Source organism: Oxyura jamaicensis, chromosome 1 (assembly GCF_011077185.1).
Source record: "Oxyura jamaicensis isolate SHBP4307 breed ruddy duck chromosome 1, BPBGC_Ojam_1.0, whole genome shotgun sequence".
Taxonomy (NCBI): Eukaryota; Metazoa; Chordata; class Aves; order Anseriformes; family Anatidae; genus Oxyura; species Oxyura jamaicensis.
In genome coordinates, this window is record NC_048893.1 from 23,300,151 (window position 1) to 23,321,281 (window position 21,131).

A 21,131-nucleotide genomic window follows, 5' to 3' on the forward strand; every position below is an offset into this window, starting at 1 on the left:
TAACTAAAATGTATTACAAACAGGTTTGTTTAGATCATAAATAATAGTTATTACAAGAAATTACAAGTAAAACATGAGGCATCTTAGTCTGAATTTAATCTTCTGTGTTTGTGTACTTACTTGCAGATACTGTGTGAGACAGGTTTATTCAAAATAAACAGATTTTTTTGTGTGTGTGCCTACAAATAAAAAATAAAAGGTGGGGGGGAAATATCCAGAATTGTTCGTTTCTTTTCAAGCTGAGCTGCCAGCCAATTTCAAATCCAGATGGCTGTGAGTTAATTCCAGTACCAACTGTCCAATTCCTAGATGCCTGTTTGACAATATTGTTCTTCTTTATTTGTTTACTTTAGGAATAGGTCTGTGGGGAGGTTTACGGTTTCTATCATCCTCACTTGGGGAAATGCCTATGTGAGCACAGAAAGATTTAGGAAAACAAAACCTGGGAGGTTTCCCAGGGAAGGCTTGCTCCTAATCCTTCCAGAAGTATAATGAGTTGAGTGTCTTGTGCTGAAAGCAAAAGCACTCAGTTGCCAAATTGCTCCAGTCTTCACACAATATGGACATCTGAGCCTTCCCTGCAGGACAGTGAGTATATGCCCACAGTAGTGTTCTCACTGCAGAACTGAGCTTCGCTGACTTCTTCTTGGCCTTGCTCAGTGGCATGCTTCAGAGGGCTAATCTCAAAAGCTAATCCTCACCCCAGGCTATCCTGACTTCTGAAAATGTTCTGGGAGAAATATGTGAATTCCCTGAAACCAGCCCAGCACCCCACAGAGGACTCCTGCAATACCCAGGCGGTGGGCAAATGTCATTTTGCAGCTGCTGCAATGGCAACCACATATTTACTTACAATACCAGTTCCATGTTGATGTTTCTAGGTCCACATTTTCAAAACTTTCCACAGTTTTTTTTTTTTTTTTTTTTTCCCCTTAGAGTTTTTTAGCAATGCTGACCCACAGAGATTGTGATGCCTATTAATCTATCTAAACAACAAATCCAAGGGACAGTTAGTAATTCAGCCATCAGAATTTGTCTAAACTGATTGCAATGGACTTAAAAAAATGGACTTACAAGAGTTTTCTGCTAGCTCTTTGTATAAGTATTTGTAATACATTAGTCACTCCTCTGATCAACTCTTATTTTCCAGAATCGTATTCACAGTAGTTGAAAAGTAAGTAAATGACATGAAGGGATGTGACTGGTCACACGCTCTCCAGGAGATGTTTCACCAACTTCAGAACAACAGCTGCGAAGGCTCTAGACTTCCCTTCATGGCTTACAGCTAGCGTTTAACTCATGATTACAACAGATACATTGGAATAGTGGTAATGATAGTATTGCCTTCCTTCAGCTATCGTGATAAACAACAGACCTGCTATCAAATGCATTTCTACCATCTAAGAATCTGACAGATGATATGTAAAGAATACCACACGGATCAACAGACTTTTACATTAACAAATATAAAGAGACTTTTAAAAATATATATACATATTCACTGTTTCCTAGCACTCTCACATTAAAAATTAGGCTAGCTCTTCTTTTTTTTCTTTAAATAGCTAAGACTTCTGAAATGTTGACAAGCCACTTGTTATGCCTGGCAGCACAGAATTTCCTTTATTTTATATATTTATATAATATATATATATACATATATATATGATTACATTTTAAAAAGTCTACTGAGCTAATAATGATATGATCCTATGATATCATAATCCTGTGTTGGAAGGGACACATAGGGATGGATCATCGAGTCCAACTCCTGGTTCCACACAGGACCACCCAGAATACAGACCATGCATCTGAGAGTGTTGTCCAAATGCTTCTTGAACTCCAGGAGCTCGTTGCCGTGCCCACAGCCCTGGGGAGACTGTCCCAGTGCCCGACCACCCTCTGGGTGCAGAACCTTTCCCTAACCCCCAGCCTGACCCTCCCCTGTCCCAGCTCCATGCCGTTCCCTCGGGTCCTGTCGCTGTCCCCAGAGAGCAGAGCTCAGCGCCTGCCCCTCGTCTCCCCTTGTGAGGGAGCTGCAGGCCGCCGTGAGGCCTCCCCTCAGCCTGCTCTGCTCTGGGCTGAGCAAACCAAGGGACCTCAGCCGCTCCTCAAACACCTTGAAATGATATGGCTGCCTTTTCATTTCTAAGAAGTTAAACAAACCTCATGTAATGTGGAAAAATTCAGTCCATTGATCAAATGGTTAAAAATTAAGCATGGAACGTTCACACAGCTAACTACCTATTTATACATTTTATCATACTGAAATTAATTTTTCAAAATAGCAGCATCTCAGGAACTTCTACATCAAATTTTCCTTTACAATGAAACAAATGATTTTTAAAATGGTCACCCCTGGAAAGACAGCCCGTTAATTGGGCATCACACTGTGATCCTTCCAGCTGCATTGCTTGCTGGTAATGCTTCTGGGGGTCAGGTTCTGCTTTGCTTTTGTCTGTGCAGCTTCACTGATTTGGAAGAGTATCCAGAGCAGTAAAGGCAAAAGGGAGAACTGTGCTCTCCGGGGACAAAATTCATGTAGGGCTTCAAAGTGAAGGTTCAGTCTTATATAATAAGAGGAAAGATAGTATTTAGGAATAACGTGACTACAGAGCCTGGAGACAGAGCTGAATTTTGGAGCACCCTTTTGGTCATGCTAATGTGAATTTTAGGGTGAGAGAAAAAGTTGCCTTGGGCAGGAATTTTAATGGTGAGGAGGATCAGAACTGGGAATGTTAATCAGGAAAAAGCAACAGAAATTTGAAAGCAGGTTGACCTCAGGGAAACAGAGACAGGGAATATGACCCCAATTACACGTATTACTTTAGGAATATTTATAATTAGGCATTATATATTGAATGTGTCATTCTTTATTAACCTTTTCCATTATATTGGAAGGGCTATACAAACAGTCTCTTGAAGTTAACCTGAAAATTCCACACACACACACTTTTTTTTTTTTTTTTTTTTTTTTTTTTTTTTTGTAATCAAAGACTTTCTAAAGTCTCATGAACAAAAGTAATTGGCTTTCACACAGTAAGTAGTAGGATTTCATTCTGATTTGGTAGGGGATCCATTTAAAATTGAGTTTTCAATGCCTTCTTTCTTAAAATGATACAACTATGTACATTTTCTCTATGCTTATGTTCATGCAATCTAATTAACAGTAAAAGGATTAAGCTTTTTAAAGAGCTGAGAAATACGAGGTTAATGAGCAGTGGAAGGAGCAATTTGAACCATTCGGCCACACTACTTGCTTCTAAATTAACTGTAACCATTCAGAAAATGAACTTGGGAACCATTGTGGACAGTGCAATACAAATTTCTGATCTTTCTGTGAGAGCAGTTAAGAAGCAAACAAATTGCTAGAATCTGAAAGGAGTGGGAGGGATAGTAATACCAAAAGTATAATAATGCAATTCTCTGAATTGACAGAATGATGCATCTGGATGTATTCTCCCAATCCCAGTTCAGGGGTGGATGATGAGAATAATTAGATATACGAAAGAGAGATGGGAGAGAATGGCACAGTTTTCAGAAAAGAATCAATACAGGTATGCAAAATAGTGGATAAAAAATATCTCTTTTTAAAAAAAGACTTCCATGCTGTCCTTCTTTCTAAAGCATCTATATTATCATGCAAACAGTCCTGATGGTGTCTGTACTATATATACTTCGAATCTCTCTTATCTACTTCCTACATGATATTACTAGCAACAGCAAATCTATATTAAAGATTTTTACACCCAGCCTTGTGAGCACCTTGCTATTTAATCTATCTTCTGCATTTGCCTGTGACCTGTGTCCTGTCCCTAATAAGGCCTATTGATGCAGTTGAAAATAGCGCTTATTGGGAATCTAAATCAGCACATGCAGGTAAGCTACAGAAGAACCAACACCACAGATGTGCTTGCTACTACTGTGCAGATGACACTCATCTCCATCTAACCTTCAAGATATAAGATCATGTAGGCATCAGTGAATTGCTTGGTCCCTCAGTGTATTCTCTCTCATGTAAAATCAGCAGGCTGACTCTGAGGGCAAGGGGAACAGGACAGTGTTAGCAAGTAGATGAAATGCCTTTGGAGACTTTTCAAAGGCATGGTCTTTGTTAGAGGTACATACTCATTATGGCCAACTGAACCTGTTGCTAAGGCATGTGCTCCCATTTCTCAGTGCCACTAAACTCACAGCCAGTATCTCCAACTGGCTTCAGTTGCCTGGGAGACCCCACTCCATCCTGGTGAGCAGCAGCCGGCCTCTCTTGCACACCACATCTTCATGGAGCCTGGGATGCAGCACAAAGCAGTTGGGTCAGGTACGAGCCTACAAGTACACGAAATGCACTCACCTGTCCCTTCAACAGCCAGGGGTGCTGTGGAACAACAGCACTACAAAGGCTTGCAACGCACATTGCCCACAGGGCATCATTCAGTTCACACTTTTTGTAATGGTGGTCCATATTATGAGCCCAAAGCAGCTGGAAAATCCACGATGAATATTGCAGTTTATACCTCAGGGACAAAATAATTTTATTCCAAGAGAATAAAACTAAGAACTCAGATTTTCCAGGCATATGAAAATGTGATATGAATTCCCATAAGCAGTAAGGACAGCCACAAAGTTCACTTCATTGCTCCAATTGCAAAGAAAATATCATCAAAATTACCTTCTATAAAAGTAAACAGCATACTTTAAATAAAAATGAGATAAATAAATGCATAACCTTAAACCATAATCCCATCAAAGCAAAGCACCGTGCTACACATATGTTTCTCTCCTTGGAGAACAGATGAAGAAGGGAATGAACCATTTGTAATTTTGGCTAGTTGGGTCACTCAAAGAACCACTGCCAAAAACTGGGAGAACTTGGCTGTGACTCACATTTTTCTATTAAAATCCCATAATGAAAAACCACACATTTGTGACAGACCTTGGCTCCTCAGTAATGTAACACATCACATAATTGCTCGAATCTTTGGGTTCCTCTTATTTCTAAACCAAATTTCTTCATGCTCAGAGCTTCTAGAGAGGATTATGTCCATTTTGCTGAAGAACCTAATTTGCATGAGGCATTTCAAGAAAAAAAAATAAAAATACACAAAGCCTATCCTTTGCTGTCACAAATAAAACTCCTCAAATAACCTAGATCAATGTTCTTTACATGTGAATAAAGTTATCAAATACACTGTGGAGCACTGCATAAATATATTTAGGTCCTGTTGAATATTAGATATGCAAAGAATACAGATGAGATACTCTTTAACACTTTTTTTGTTGTTGTTTGTTTTATCAAATTTATTTAAATTCTGTTAGGCTTTCAAAACTTTCAAACTACCCATACAGATGTATTTCCTTCAAACAGGCTTATTTTTATTTTTTTTTTATTTTTTTTTTTTTTTAAAGTGTCCCTTTAAACCTCAATTGTAATCAGGCTTCAGACAAAATTTCCAGATGGTCGTTTCACTCTAGACAATCTGCTCTCTCTCAAGTGCCTCTCTCTGTAAAGCCCAATAAGCATCAAGTGCATTTATTACACCCTGATGCAATGCCTAGTGCAAGATATGTTTACTTTTTATCTAATAATATATCAAATATTTTACATTGTAATAATTGATGCAGCAATTGCAAAACTGCTGTTCAGCAGAGGAAAAAAATGCCATTACAGAACACAGCCAAGCATCCTGACAGTGTGACGTGAACACTAATGAATTAGCTGACAAATGAGCACAATAAGTTCTGCTCAAGTGTGCTCTCTAAGTGACAATTCAGCAAATCTGCTTTTCACTGTATTTTTCCCTTGTAAGGCTAAAGTCCATGCAAATTAGTTCTCAGCTGGGGTGTCAGGTGAAATGTACTAAAAACATATGAAGAGCAGCTTCCAGCCCCTCTTGCTGCTATATATCACTGAGCCGCTCAGCATTAGCCATGCTGTAACAGGTACAGGCTGTGACACTGGAAGTAGAATAAGCAACAAAACAAGGACATTTTGACTGTTGACAAGCCAGGTCTTGGGCCTCTGAGATGGGGCTCCCTGGACCTGCAGTAGGCTGATGGTGCCTTTGCCCCTAACGAGTCCTGCCTCAGCCTCCCAGGCTCGTGCTGCACCTGATGCAACCTCCACTGAGTCTGCTGAAGACATTTCAAAATTCTCTACACAATCATCATGCAAAGTCTGCCCTCCAAGTGCTCTGCAAATCATGAACAGGCAGATTTTGTCTCAGGAGCAGGATACTGCCCTGGTCTCAGAAGAAAATTGCATGTTTTTACTGCAAGCATGGCACAAGAACTTTATGTTCCCCTGCCTCCTTAAGGAGCTCCATATATACCTTAAGGATTACCTGTGTAATATTTCTCATCTTAAGCATGTTTTTTCACAAACAGTTCAGCACCTTCATTTCCTCCCCTCTGTCTCAGTATTGGGTAGCCTGGGTTGTTGTTTGTTGTTCTTTGGGAATGTGGTAGTCTTCACCACTCTCGGTGAATCTTCTGTCCACAAACAGACAGGATAATTCTCCACCAGACCATCAGTTATGGCTTGTCAGAAACCAAAGCCCCCCTTCTGAACCACTGGGAAAAAATGGTAACATGAAACTGTAACTTCATGACACTGTCTTCAGTGACCGTCACTGATCACTTCTCAGTGATCTTCATGATCACTCTTTTTGACACCATCCTCTACGTAGACTGCAGATCATGCATGTCAATGGACATAAAATCCAATATATTTTGGAGATGGAGATTCCTTTACTGTATTGAAGGTTGGTGATAGGAAGAACTTCCTGAGCCTCAGCTGCCCTGACTGTTAAGGTGACAGGGACAAGCAACTCAGCAGCCACCTCTGCAGGATGGTCTTAACTCTGAGTGGAAGGAGTTTAGCTCAAAGCTGTATCTGTACTTGTACTTGCATTGCAGTAACAATCTCAAAGCTAAATTCCCTCATCCTCCTCACTGTCAAGCGACAGTGTCGAGCAACAAACTAGGGCACTAGGAGAACTGCAAGCATGAACAAAGGACTTGGCCTTGAAAAAGAAGTGGTGGTGCATGAAAGGTGTTTTGCATACTTGTCAGATGCAGGTACACCTGTGCACCTTGATTACGAGGCTATCCCACCTCTCCTAGCCACCTGCCCTCTTTGCCTTCCAGGGCACCCCTACGAGCTGCAGTCCTGCACCATACGCACGTGTGGTCTCTTTCCAGTTGCAAGGGGGCAAGGGAAGGCCGAGCAGAGACAGCAATGCAGTCCAGGCCAGGTATGGTGGAAGTGAAGGGGCCCAGTGGATAGCTGGTGAACCTCTGAGGCACCACAACAGTGTGCAAAATAGATGCAAGCTGTACTCCAGCCTGGGAAGTCCTCAAAAATCCATACACTAGGAACAGAGGATAATCTATAAATATTCTTAATGGTCTGGGACTCATTTGCTTGAGTTGTTTCCTCCCTTTTCTGTTCTGTCGCAGAACCTGAGTTCAGAGGAGTGATATGCTTCTGCTGTTGATGCTGCATGGGACTTGTTGGTGTATGCCTCCCCACAGGGGACCTTTGCTGGGGGAACCTATTCCTTACGTGACAGGGATATCTTCACTTGTGAGAAAGGCTGTGAACTGCAGTCATCTATGAATCTAATGGCATACCTTAGGATTCATTTTAGAAGCTAATTCTGACTGTATATCATTTATATACCTACTGAAAACACAGCATTTAGTAATCAATTTTCCTGGATATAACTGCTTTATAAAACAATAAAATAAATACATTACAGAAATACCTTTCTCTTTTCCTTCTCTGATTTTGATGATTGTGTGTAGTGTATTTTATATATATATATATATAACAGACAAGAATTTTGCCATATTAAGGCCATAATGGATGACTTCATGCATTTGTCTTTCATTCGTCTTTCATTCGTTTTTTTTTTTTTTTTTTTTTTCCAATAGGCCTTCATGGTTCTGAATTATCTAACAAGTTTCAAAAAGTGAAAAAGAAAAGGCCAAGGGGCATTTTGGCACTGCTGGATACATATAGCTTTTACCCTGAATTCATGCTTGCCACTGAAACGTTCCGTTTTTATAGAAGTGATGTGAGCACTTTGTTTTGTTTTTGTCGGACACTACCTAATGTATCAAATGAATGAGGTATCAGGTGGCATTAAAATAACAGCACATCAGCACAGTTAGCTGTCTCTATAATCAGGTCTTGCATCATTACAAGAAAAAGCAATCAGAATGCTACTTGAAATATGGCACTATAGGAAGGAGGAAAAATTCCTGAAGTGTGTTTAACAAGAATTCACAGGATTAAAGTAAACCAAAATATACTGACAGCATCTGTTATATGATGCCAGGTAGAAGTTCTAGCCTTACATTAGCATATAGCTTCTTGAAACGAATCCTACAACATCTGATGAATAACCAGACATATACTACATTTGCTTTATATATGTATATTTTTAGCCTCCAATTTATATTAGCTCCATTTAAGCAGCTTATGCTTCCCTCTGTTCCTCCTTGATCATCTGAACTGGTTCAAGAACCAATTTGCCTACAGAGAGGTGTTATCATATGGTCATGTACTATTAAGCATGTTATTTCAGTTTTTGCTTAACAGCTAAATGGCAAGGAGAAAAATGAAAATATCTTTCAAGATATTTTAAAAGTTTATGCTGTAACTTTCACCAAAAGCACTGGTTTTTTTTTGCAATCTAGGGACCAAAGCTGGGAATCTAAACATGGTTTTCTATGTTACACCAGTTTCTATCCTTCTAATGAGATAACTGGAAGTTCACCAGGTCTGGAATCAACAAGATCACAGGTTTATCCAAAAAAGCACAGGGGAATGATAGTTGCAGAGAATATCGTCCCTATCCCTTAAAATCAGAGGGAGGATGTTATGAGTCTCTTTTTGGCATATTCCATCTTCTGGTCTAGCCTAGGTCAGCACTGCCGACACAATGCTCTCCCTCTCCATGACTATCGTCAATTCACTCTCCATTTCCTTTTTTTCCTTACTACCTACAGAATGATACTGCATCTAAATCATCTTTCCTTCTATTTTAGACCTTCGGTATATTGTATCTACCCTGACTCTTGTTTTCAATGAGAAAAACTAACTCAGACTATGTACAAATAGCTCCAGAAGTAAATGCATAAATGAAGAAATCACACAGAGAGAGAACCAGAGATTTATCAGCTGATCAGTAGCTCCTGTCATCTCACCCCTTCAGAGAAATGAGCAGGGAGAAAAATGTACAGCCAAAGCCGAATGATTCATGCAGGCAAAATTCCCAGTGCAACAAGGTCTTTGGAGGACTGTAGCCTTCTCGCTGAAGCACGGGTGGAAATGCAGGGACCTCAGCAGATGTGACAGCCTGTTCCCTCTCCAGCAGTTCCTTGTCCCTCCTCCTGCCTGTGACTCGGCTCACTTGGGCTGGGAGCCATGGTACCACTGGCAGCTCAGCCCTGGCTGTGCATTTCTCCAGCAAAGAGATGTGGGGGAAGGTGATTACTGAGCTATAATCCACTGCCCGGGCTCTGGGATGATAATGCTGCAATTGACTGCCCTCTGGCCAGTTTTCCATTTGACACCATTGTTCTCACCAAAATCCAGCAATACTATGTGTTGGCTGCACATGAAATCTCTGCTCTTGCTGCCTGTGGGGGTGGTTATAATGTCTCAGATTCATTTCTCCCACAGTCTTTTCATTTGCTGGCCAGATTTGGCCATTATTGCTCCTCCCACCCCTTTAAATAGAGCCCCCAGTGCACAGTTTTCTCTTTTTTTTTTCAATTAGAGTCATGTTTGGAAGAGTCCTTGGTCCATCATTTACCTTTAGCAAAAGTGGGTGGAATGGATCTCAGTTGTGAAAGCAAATTACTGGCAGCTCATACACAGAGTGCCACTGAAACTACCTTTCAGCTGGTTTTACATTTTGCAGGCTTGAAGAAAGATGCTGTGACTAATATTTTAATACATGTAAATTAACATATTGGAGTGATTGGAAACTAACATTTGCAATATGCCTGCCAAAGAAATTGTCACCAACACTCAGCTTATAACAAGAGCTATAAGCTACAATTGCAACATACTTTTTTATTTTTCGATGCAAATGACTCTGGTCAGATTTAAGATACAGCACCATCTTATGGATATTTCTGTATAGATTAATGAGTGCAACTACTCTGCTGGCAAAAATGTTTTTTTTTGCCAACAAAACATAACAAAGCAGAATTATCAATCACCGTACACTTTCTATATATTTGAACAGTCAGAATTACCTTGGGGAATGAGAAAGGACATTGTTCTGACACATTCACATTGGCAAAGTTCACATTTAACTACCAAGTCTATGATCAGGATGCCAAGTATTCCCAGTTTTCTAGTGTCACAGTTTCCAATAAGTACTAAAATTTAATGTGAGAGATCTTAAAACACTTGAGATTCATTTCTTAATCATTATATTAAAAATTACATCTAAATCTCATTTTATTTGCCCCATTTTCTGGGCCATTATGATGAAGTAGGGTCATATTTTTAACTTCTTCTCTTCAATTTTAAATAATACTGACCATCTTTTCCATTTTTATTTCAATGAAAATTGCAGTTTGTTCCTATTTCTGTGACTTCCTTTTTCCTAGGAAAACAAACAAACAAACAAACAAAAAACTGGCAACCCTGTTTTCCAGCTTAACTCCCAACTATTTAAGGCCTATAATTAAATGAGGTATAAACGTTCACTCTCATTTCATGCATTTTTAATCATTAGAAAGACATAAAGTAAGAACCAGGCCATATATTTTTCCTTCCGTTATGATCACAAATAAAAATAAAAAATAAAAATGGGGGGGGGGGGGGCAGTTTTTCATCTGTCAAGCAAAGCATTAGCTGAGTTTACTGCTTTATTTGTTATAGAATTATATGAAGCATGGGAGACCATTGAATGTCCCAACTTCTTAACAGTGACCTTCACAGAATCACAGAATCATCTAGGTTAGAAGAGACCTCCAAGATCACTGAGTCCAACCTCTGACCTAACACTAACAAGTCCTCCACTAAACCATATCACTAAGCTACCTTGTATGCAGACCCTGACTTGCTCTACTAATCAAGATCTGATTACAAAGAAAGGACACATTTTCCTTTAAAAAATAAAATAAATCCCTATTTGGAACCCATGAAGTATGTGTTTAACCATAAACATAGGTTTTATTCTAATTAAACACTCAACAGTCTTAAAGTTTTATGAATATTTTCTTGACTAGGATTTAAATTTAGTTATAAAGAGAAGTGCTTTCCCAAATGGTGGAAAATGCATACATAGAATTTATATATCTCTGTGTGTGTATCATACACGGATATTTTAAATTCTATTATTATTACCAATTATGCTTTATTAGAAATGCATCTATCCAAAGTTCCAGGCAACCTGGTGATTCAGTGACACTATAGTACATATAATGAAATCTTAGCAGCTTTGCAAAATTAATTGATTTCTTGAACAAGCTCTGTCCAGGTCTTAATTTCTCTAGGAAGCATGGGCTCCAAAAGTCCCATTAGACTGTATCCTTGCAGGCTTCCTGAAATGTCACCACTGAGGGACATATAAGGAGAAAAGTTTTCTTTGCCCTAGGCCATGAAGAGTGCATTGGTAGCTTCTGCCATGTTGGCCTGTTCCAAGCCACTTAGAGCTTTATGATTTACAGCAAACATCTTAAAAAACACTGGAAACCAAAGGCTGGCCAGCACAGTATCTTGAGAACAGATAACAGTAGTGAGGCTTCACATTGAAAGTGTAATATCACATCTTCACCAGGTGATCAGGGAGGTGCTGCTGGAGATCACAAACTCAGCTGCAAAACCCAGCAACTAATGGTAGGTGAATTTTGTATAATTCCTGCCATTTCACTTTGCTAGCTTTCCATTTAGCACTAATCCTATGCTGTGATTTAGCAATCATCCCCAAAGACTGGAATCCAAAGTGCTGATTGCAAGATGCAGGACATCACAAAGAAATTATATTTGTATTTGATATTTGCCTTTAGAATTATTGTAGCACAAATACTCTAACACAGTTAATATGAAGAAACAGTGTCACCCTTTGCTTGCATTATGTATTGTAAATCAAATATATTTCAATGAACTTGTACTGAAGTCTTTTAATCTAATTTTATTTAATCTGTTCAAATTAGTTTTTTCAAAAAAGAGGAAAAATTAAAATAACTGAATTCATTAGAAAATGTATTTTGTAAATACTTGTTTTAGTTAAAATATCAATTAAAGGTATGAAAACATATATAAATATTACCTTTATTCCTGTATATGCCCTTCCTTTAGAGTCAAATGCAAATATTTTTATTATTATTATTATTATTTTTTTTTTTCTGGTAAATGTTCCAGCTCTTCTTTCAGCTTACTGCCTGATAGAAAGTTCATAATTCCAGAAAAATCACTTCAGAGCTTCACTCAAAATATAAATCAAAATCTTACCTGTCTTGAATGATAAGAAAAGTGAATTTATGACATCCTCTCTGACAGAGTCACCAAGACATTATAAAAACAGTTCCAGTAATGACAGTGGAAAGACAACAATATGTTGAAAAGCCAATGTGACACTATAAAAAAAAGATACACGCAGCCAAATGTAGTAGTACCAAGCCCAAGCTCTCAGGAATCAAGGACTCCAAATCATAACATTTCCTTTAAAATCATTAGATGCAAAAAGTAAGAACAGAGCCAAACTTGCATTGCATTCTTATTAACCATCTTCTTTTTTGACAGGGCATTTGAGTACAGTCACTTTGACTTCTCTCCACAAGCAGAAGGACATGGCTCTTTAGGAGGGAGTGGGGGGAATATGAAAGCTGAATTCTCAATCTATATACTAACTGCAGTTGTTGAAGTTGAAGAAAACATACCTGGATACTATTTAGATTGAGTTAACTGCACAAATTGGCAAAAATGCGGCTTTATGTTGTAACCAAAAATTTCTGGAAAATAAAAGGAGTTGGACTATCTGTGAAGAACTCACTGCAGTGTGTTAAAACTGTACTGAAACTGTACTAAAACACTGTATTGGAAACAGACCTTCAGCTAATCTAAGGCACCATGTTAGAAGACCAAAAGGCTGGAAGCATGAGAAAGCAGAAAAATTTCACAGTCATCCACAGAAAAGAGTGAAGTATCATTATCACATACATGGTTTAAACTACTCGACTGGTTTAAAATAAAACCCAAAGAAATATTTGACTTAAGTCTAGCTGTGAAAGACTAAAAATGATTTCAGCTTTCTAGGTCTATTAATATCCCCTTTCAGAAAGGCTATAAGAAAATCTTCTTAATGATAAATCCAGACACTAGCAAGACTCCTCTTATCCATGGTTTAAAAGTGATTATGTTCTTTCATATCCAAGTAGCAGCTTCATTGAAGTTCAAATACAGGGCAGAGTTTAAGAGCTTGTTGAAAACAAATGGAGAAAAGCCCACTGAAGAGAAAAAAGGGGCTATTTCTGTCACCAGTGGCCTTAGAATTAAGTCCTAACTTATCAGGATTTACATTAAAAATAGGGAAAACTGGGTATGACTAGAAGGCCTTTGGAAGAAGCAGAATCACACTCATGAGTTTCTGCGCTTCCCAGGGAGCAGTCTTTGAGTATGCTTGGTACAGCTGCCCATAGCTGTACTCTCTACAGCAAATTTCTGTGCTCTAAATGTACAGAAGATGTTGGCAAATAATTCTTCTAGAAGAAAATATATAAAAATCCAGCTCACCGACAGGCATCTGAGAAGATTTTGACTGTTCAAGTACTCAAAATGGAGATTTTAAACATGAGAGCAGGGATCCTTTTTATTTTGACCATATGCTGTAAAAGGTCTGCCAATGTGTTCAAACACTCCCTTCATCATGAATCAGAAAATTACCATATATCGTTGCATAAGGGTTTGAACCAAGCTGGTTCTCTGGTCACAATCACAATGTTCTTTGTGTTGCTATTTCCAACTCTTCAAGAAATTTCCGTACCTTCTCATCAACCTTGTGGAATAGTTTGATTAAATGATTAATCTTGGTTTGCCATCTCAAAATATTTTCTTTATACTAATCACTTAAGATCTGAATTAAAGATTTCTGTACCATTTATTTCATTATCCAGAATTCAACAAAACAAATGCTGACTCTGTCTGTTTTTCTATATGTTAAGGCATCAATGCTGAAAGCTAACCTGTTTCATTTTCCACAAGGTTGGTGCTCCAGTTCCTGGTCAGTGCAGTGCCAAATGGGGCCATGTTAAATGACAGTTCATTTCCGTAACAAATGGAATGGAAGATATGAAAAGGGCATTGTCAATTCACCTGAACTCCAAAATACACCTTAAAGGAAGACAAATTCATTGTAGCTGACTAGACTGAGACGGAAGTCCAGAGCTGTGCAAATGAAAAAGGATGTCCTTGAACTATGCAAATGGTTATTCATTGCACAGTTCAGTTATGGGCATGATTCCTGGTAAGAGTCCACATTAACTGTATTTTTAGTTAATTAATTACTTATGTACACAGCCAGCAATCTGAGCTCACACACAAAACAAAATTAACAGGGTAATAATAATCTCAAAAAAAAAAAAAAAATGTCCAGTATGCAAAATGCAGGCTTACATGGTGAGAGAATGACTAATTGGAAAGACTGAGCCTCTCCTGCATCCCTGCTGTCACTCTCCTGCCTCAGCTCTACTCCTCTCTCCCAGAGCAGCCCTCAGTGGCGGTAGCACTGCACAAGATCATCACAGAATCATGGAATCATAGAATATTCCGAGTTGGAAGGGACCCATAAGGATCATCAAGTCCAACTCCTTGCACCGCACAGGTCTACCCAAAAGTTTAGACCATGCGACTTAGTGCACAGTCCAAATGTTTCTTAAATTCATACAGGCTTGGTGCAGTGACTACTTCACTGGGGAGCCTGTTCCAGTGCGCAACCACCCTCTCGGTGAAAAATCTCCTCCTGATACCTAGTCTGAACTTCCCCTGCCTCAGCTTCACCCCATTCCTGCGGGTCTTATCACTGGTGTTTATGGAGAATAGGTCACCCGCCTCTCCACTTGCCCTCGCAAGGAAGTTGTAGACCGTGATGAGGTCCCGCCCTCAGCCTCCTCTTCTCCAGGCTGAACAGGCCCAGTGACCTCAGCTACTCTTCATAAGTCTTTCCCTCCAGGCCCTTCACCATCTTTGTCGCCCTCCTCTGGACACTCTCCAACAGTTGAATGTCCTTTTTGTACTGTGGTGCCCAGAACTGCACACAGTACTCAAGGTGAGGCCGCACCAGCACAGAATAGAGTGGGACAATCACTTCACTTGTCCTACTAGCAGTGCCGTGCTTGATGCACCCCAGGATGTGGTTGGCCCTCCTGGCTGCCAGGGCACACTGCTGGCTCATATTCAACTTGCTGTCAACCACGACCCGCAGATCCCTCTCTGCGGGGCTGCCCTCCAGCGTCTCGTCACCCAGTCTGTATGTATGGCCAGGGTTGCCTCATCCCAGGTGCAGGACCCAGCACTTGCTTTTGTTAAACTTCATGCGGTTGATGATTGCCCAGTTCTCCAACCTGTCCAGATCTCTCTGCAAGGCCTAGATCTCTGCTTTCATTGGAGAATGGGGCCAACTTTGTAATTCTTGAAGAATGACTTAGGTGGCTGCTCAGCTTGTGGGGTTAGGAAACAAAAACAAACAAATAAAAACAGTATTTGTCATTGCAAATATTAGATGGGCAGTCACATATAAGCTCATAAAGTATTCTTTCTGTTCAATGCGATGCAGTAAAGCTGATGCACATTTGAGAGTTCCACTTCAAGAACACTGTAATTCAACTGGGAAGAAACAAGAGTAGTCAGAATTTGCACCCATTTGCCTATGCAGAATGACTGAGGGATCATGTAGCCCACAGAAAGCTGTGGAGAACCAAGATAATTCCTTTTTACTCAAAACCATTTATAAGCAGAAACTTCATATTTCATAGAAATTACGAAGCGGTGGATTCTGCATCCCCAGAGGTATTTTAGAGATGTGTGGACGTGGTACCAAGGAATATGGTTTAGTGATGGGACTTGGTAGGTGAGCCTGACAGTTGGCCTCGATGATCTTTTCTGACCTAGATGACTCTGTGATTCTATGGTCCTAAAATTCCATAATTCTATAAACAGGAAGGGAATAAGCTGTCTTCCATGTTCAACACAGACAGGAGACAGATAGGTTTAAGTTGTTCAGGAACTTGGTGTAGATTTTAGAGGCTCTGAGCTCATTGCTGGAAATTTACATTTCTGCTCCTCCTTCATCATCTCCCAGTTTCCATCACCTCATCTTGTCCTCTCATCTTGTCCTCTCCTCTGCAAGCCCAGGGCCAAGCACCAAGGAAATGCCAAAGGGAGTCCCCAGCCCAGGGCCCTGCTGGCCAGCACAGCTGCCCCACCAGGGGTCTCTCCAAGGAGGTCTGGGGCAGGTGACAGACACTACTATCCGCTTTGGAAGGAACTGTGTGGAAATGAGCAGCTTGGCCTCTGCTGCTCCAGCCCAAAAGCACCAGGAGGCTCTGGTAGGAGTACAGCTGGTGGTGGCTCCTGGAAGAGGGATGGGACCTGGCTAGATTCATGTCTTGCTTTTGCTTGTTGCCATGCACACTCACCCTGTTCCCCCTTCTCCGGGCCCTGGTATCAAAAGGTCCTGTGTATTTTAGAGAAAAGTAACATTTCATAGTAAAAACAATGCTAGTTATGTGTTAATGAGAGCAACCACACGGAAGTATGAATGTACTATGTACTATAATGTACTATGGCTAAACACCAGCTACTTTATGGCTCTGTACATTTTTAGATGTTGCTAATGCAGAAGTTATCTATACTGAGACTTGTTCTAAGATTTGTATTGGCATTGTTATGCTAACCAGATGATTGACTCGGTGGTGTATATGGTCTTAACGTCTTTAGCCAGCAAAGACAGGTTGAATGGTAAAGAGGTTTCCTGTGGGTAAAAGCATTCCTTTAAGAAAAATGGATTTGAGTATTTCTTTAGAATTTTAAAGAAGATATTAATGTCACTTTTTCAACCCCACGCTGAAAAATCAGATTGCCTTAATTACCTGAAGGTGTGGAGAACACTGCATTTCAGACACAAGGCTACTCTGAATCAAATTAATTCAAAAATCTCCATTTTTTATAATAGCTTTTACTACTAAGTAATGATGTGACATAAATTTTAATCTAGCCTCTTAGCAATAACCTGCTCATTACATGGATATGGCATAGTGTGTGAGTAATGCAGCACCTCCAAAATGTCAGAGCAGGACATGTGATTAGCATTTTCTCACATATTTATGTGTATTTACATACATATGCATGAACTAAACCTGCGCTATGAAACTGGAAGCTATGCGTGGAAATACCTAGATCCAGTTTATTTTTTTTCTTTATATGGATCAGTTATTAACATCACTTACCCTCTTCATCTATCTCTGGGAACTCACCTGAGGAGAGGATGGGAATTTCCCATAAGGATTAGAAAAACTAGTAGGAATCAGGCACATGGATTCTCTTCATTCCTCCCTATGCTTTTGCCTGAGACCTATGTAGCTCATAACACTTGCATCCAATTCTGGTAAAAAGGATATAAAGGCCATTTAGCTTAATGATTACTCTTAGGGAGTCCAATGAAATAGAATAGAGTTGGGGAAACACATTCCTAAACTTTGCAATTCAGATAAAGATCAGTGGAGTACCTTTTTTTTTTTTTTTTTTTTTGATTTAAGTAGAAGAATGTACTCCATTGTTTGCAAGTGCAAGAGACTGTGGTGGACAAGAAAGACTTTGCTGCAGAACAAGTGTGATGATGGCTGCAAGAGTACAACAAAAACATGATGCAATGTCCTCTTTACCTACTAAGCCTGTGAATGCTCTGCCACTTGCTTTTGTGGTTGAGACAATGGAAAAAATAAACCCCATCCTTTCAGGCATCTGAAAATAGCTGTGTGAATATTTACCCAGGGAGTTCTATCACCTTATAGAGTGCTGTAGTGAGGCTTACTATGAAATAAATAGATGACAAACCTGCTTTTCAGGGAAAACTCATTGATTATTTCTTGTCAAGGCAAGCTAAAGAGGTCTGTTTATTGTAATGTTTACTTACTACTGCCAAACCCATTTTAGGTGTGGTCAACACCAAAACATTACTTACTGATTTCTTTGTACAACTGCTCATCCATATTCTTGAATTGGCACCAAACAGCTGAAATTAATAGAGATACCATCTGATACTCTTCTGGGAGAAATGCATTCCTGAAATGAAATGAACGTACATTCCAGAAATTAAATCTGCAGAAATGTTAGCTGCCTCCTGCAAACTCTTCACAAAGGAATAAAATAAACAGCTGCATGGGAAAGCCATAAAACTGGGAAATATATCAACTACGCACAAACTTCTCACACTGCAGAGCTGAGCACTGCACGCTGATAGCACATGAATGCTGATAAATTTATCATTATGGAGATCTATTGGGCACTGCTCATTGCAAAGCAGAATGCAAGCTCTATTGAACTTTCAAATTTATATTCTTCCAGGTGGATTGTAAATTCACATTACTTACTCCATATGCCTGTGTGGCATCTCCATCATGCATTCTTGCCTCAGTAGGAACTCATACATATCAATGGACAGTAGTGGCAGCAGCTAGAGGCCTTCAGAAACTTTAAGCCAGGCCACAAAAATGATACATGCTCAGCTTCACCATCACATTATTTAAAAAAGAATCATAAAAATATGGTTATTTCTTCTACTTTACTTTAAGGCTTTGAGACTTCATGGCAGTCTTCCTTCATGTTTTCAAGTTTCTCCACACAAGTTCATGGTGTATAAAATAAATGTGGGCATAAGAAAAGAGAGAGATAGTGTTTCATCCACCTTTCAATGGTGTCTGGTATAGTATATTCCCACGACACAGGAGTTTCAAAGCACCCAAGAAACATCAGAGTCTTGTCTGGCCTTGGCTATGACCTGCTTACAAATAATAAAAGGTGAGATTCTTGCCTAAGCACATGATTTAGCCATCTAAAGCATCACAAAGGAACAGTACTAGAAGTGTCTAAACTGAAAATGCACTGCATGAAGCTAAAACTCATTACTGTGAACTACAAAGCCTCAAAATAATGATGAATTTTACAATCAAAAGACAGTTTATGAGTGTATTACAAAGCACTGATTCTATATTAGGAAATCTTACTGAGTATAAATTCTTACAAACTTTACTTTGAGTCATATATTTTCCCAAAGGAAGGTTTTGAAAACATAGCTAAAATTTTTATCTGCATCTTGAAATAAAAACTGAGCTTTTCACCAATAACTATTTTACTGCTTCTTTTATCCCCTAAATAGAAAGCTTTATTGACAAAATCATATTGACAAAACAGTCCAGTTCTTAACACTCTTCTGTTAAAATAAATATGTTTTATAAACTGAATTAGGCTAAATATAACATCTAGGAAGAAACATTGCACTTGAATGAGTGCAGCTGTAAGTAAACTTGTGCTGAGGTTAAACAAAGTGAAGAGAAAGCATAAACAGTTTAGTTAGATTATCTTAATGAGAAACACTGACTGAATAACTTTTGTTGTTGTGGCTGGGTTCCTTATGTATAAGGGTATTTGAATATAAGCATTTTGTGTTGGTATTTGTGTACTTAACTGGTTGAGCGGCATTTGCACACAAGCATCTGAGGAATTAAGGGGCAAGTTCTGACTCATTCGTACAAGACTGACACCACAAAATTTTGACGGTGGTACTGTCAGTAAAGTGGACAAAATAGATTCAGGAAGGGGGGCTTTCATGCTCTGCAGAAATCTTCAAAAAATACAGGTAGATACTCTACATTTAAATGCATTAGATGTAAAAAAAAAAAAAAAAAAAAAGCACCAAGAATGAATGAGAGATCAGCACCAAAACCTCTCAAATAATGCCAGCTGAGAGTGCATCTAGAATGGAAACACACAACACCAAAAAAAGAGTTGTGCTAAAAGTAGCTGCAAAAGGTAAGAGTGTTTGTGCTAAGCTGCTAGATATGCAGATAGATATTGTCAATTCATTTTATCAGTGCTGTCAATTCCAAGTTGAGAACAGTCCGTTTTAAACCTGATCTGATAGAAAACAAAATTTAAATTGTCCTTGTTTTTATATTTTTCCCAGAATGAGGAAAGAAGGGAGAAAAGACGAGGCCTAAAAAGAAAATACAAGACATTTGTAGCCTTACTAGAGGTCCTTGGTGTGCAGCTCTAGGGAAGATATTTTAAATGGATGTTTTAAGTGGTGGAAGAAAGCAAATAGCACTCCTAAATTCCCTAAGGGCAACTAAAGATCTACAGACCAGCTGGCCTCATCTTTGCCATGGGGAAGGTGACTGAGCAAATCATCTTGGAAGCTATTTCCAAATATATTCAAAACAAGAAAGTGATTGGGAGTAGCTGGCATGGATCTATGCATGGGGGATCATGCCTGACCAACCTGAGAGCCTTCTATGACCAAATGACTGGCCTGGTGGATGAGGGGGGAGCAGTGGACATGATTCATCTTGATTTCAGGCAAACTTTCAGCACTGCCTCCCATAGGATCCTCACAGGCAAACTGAAGAAGTCCAGGCTAGAGAAATGGGCAATGAAGTGGACTGAAAACTGGCTGAACTGTTAGGCCCAGAGGGTTGTGTAGGTCACTTGGAGTCCAGGTAACAGCAGCGTACCCAGAGACTGATAGTGGGACCAATACTGCTTAACATCTTCATTAATGACCTGGGTGCTGAGATGATTCCCTGCACCCAGGGAAGGACAAGAAGCCACAGGCACAGTGTGAAACACAGGAAAATAATTACATTTTAACATAAGAAAAAAAATAAAATTACTGTGAGAGTGATCAAACTGTCACAGGTTGCCTGGAAATATTGTAGAGTCTCCATCCTTGGAGATATTCAAAACCTGACTGGACACGGTGTAGGGTGACCCTGCTCTGGGGGGCTTGGATGAGGTGATCTCAGGAGGTCCCTGCCAACCTCAACAGTTGTGTGATTCTCTTCTGAAACATGAAGTAAAATAGGGGAGATCATCCCTCCAAAAAGGTGCA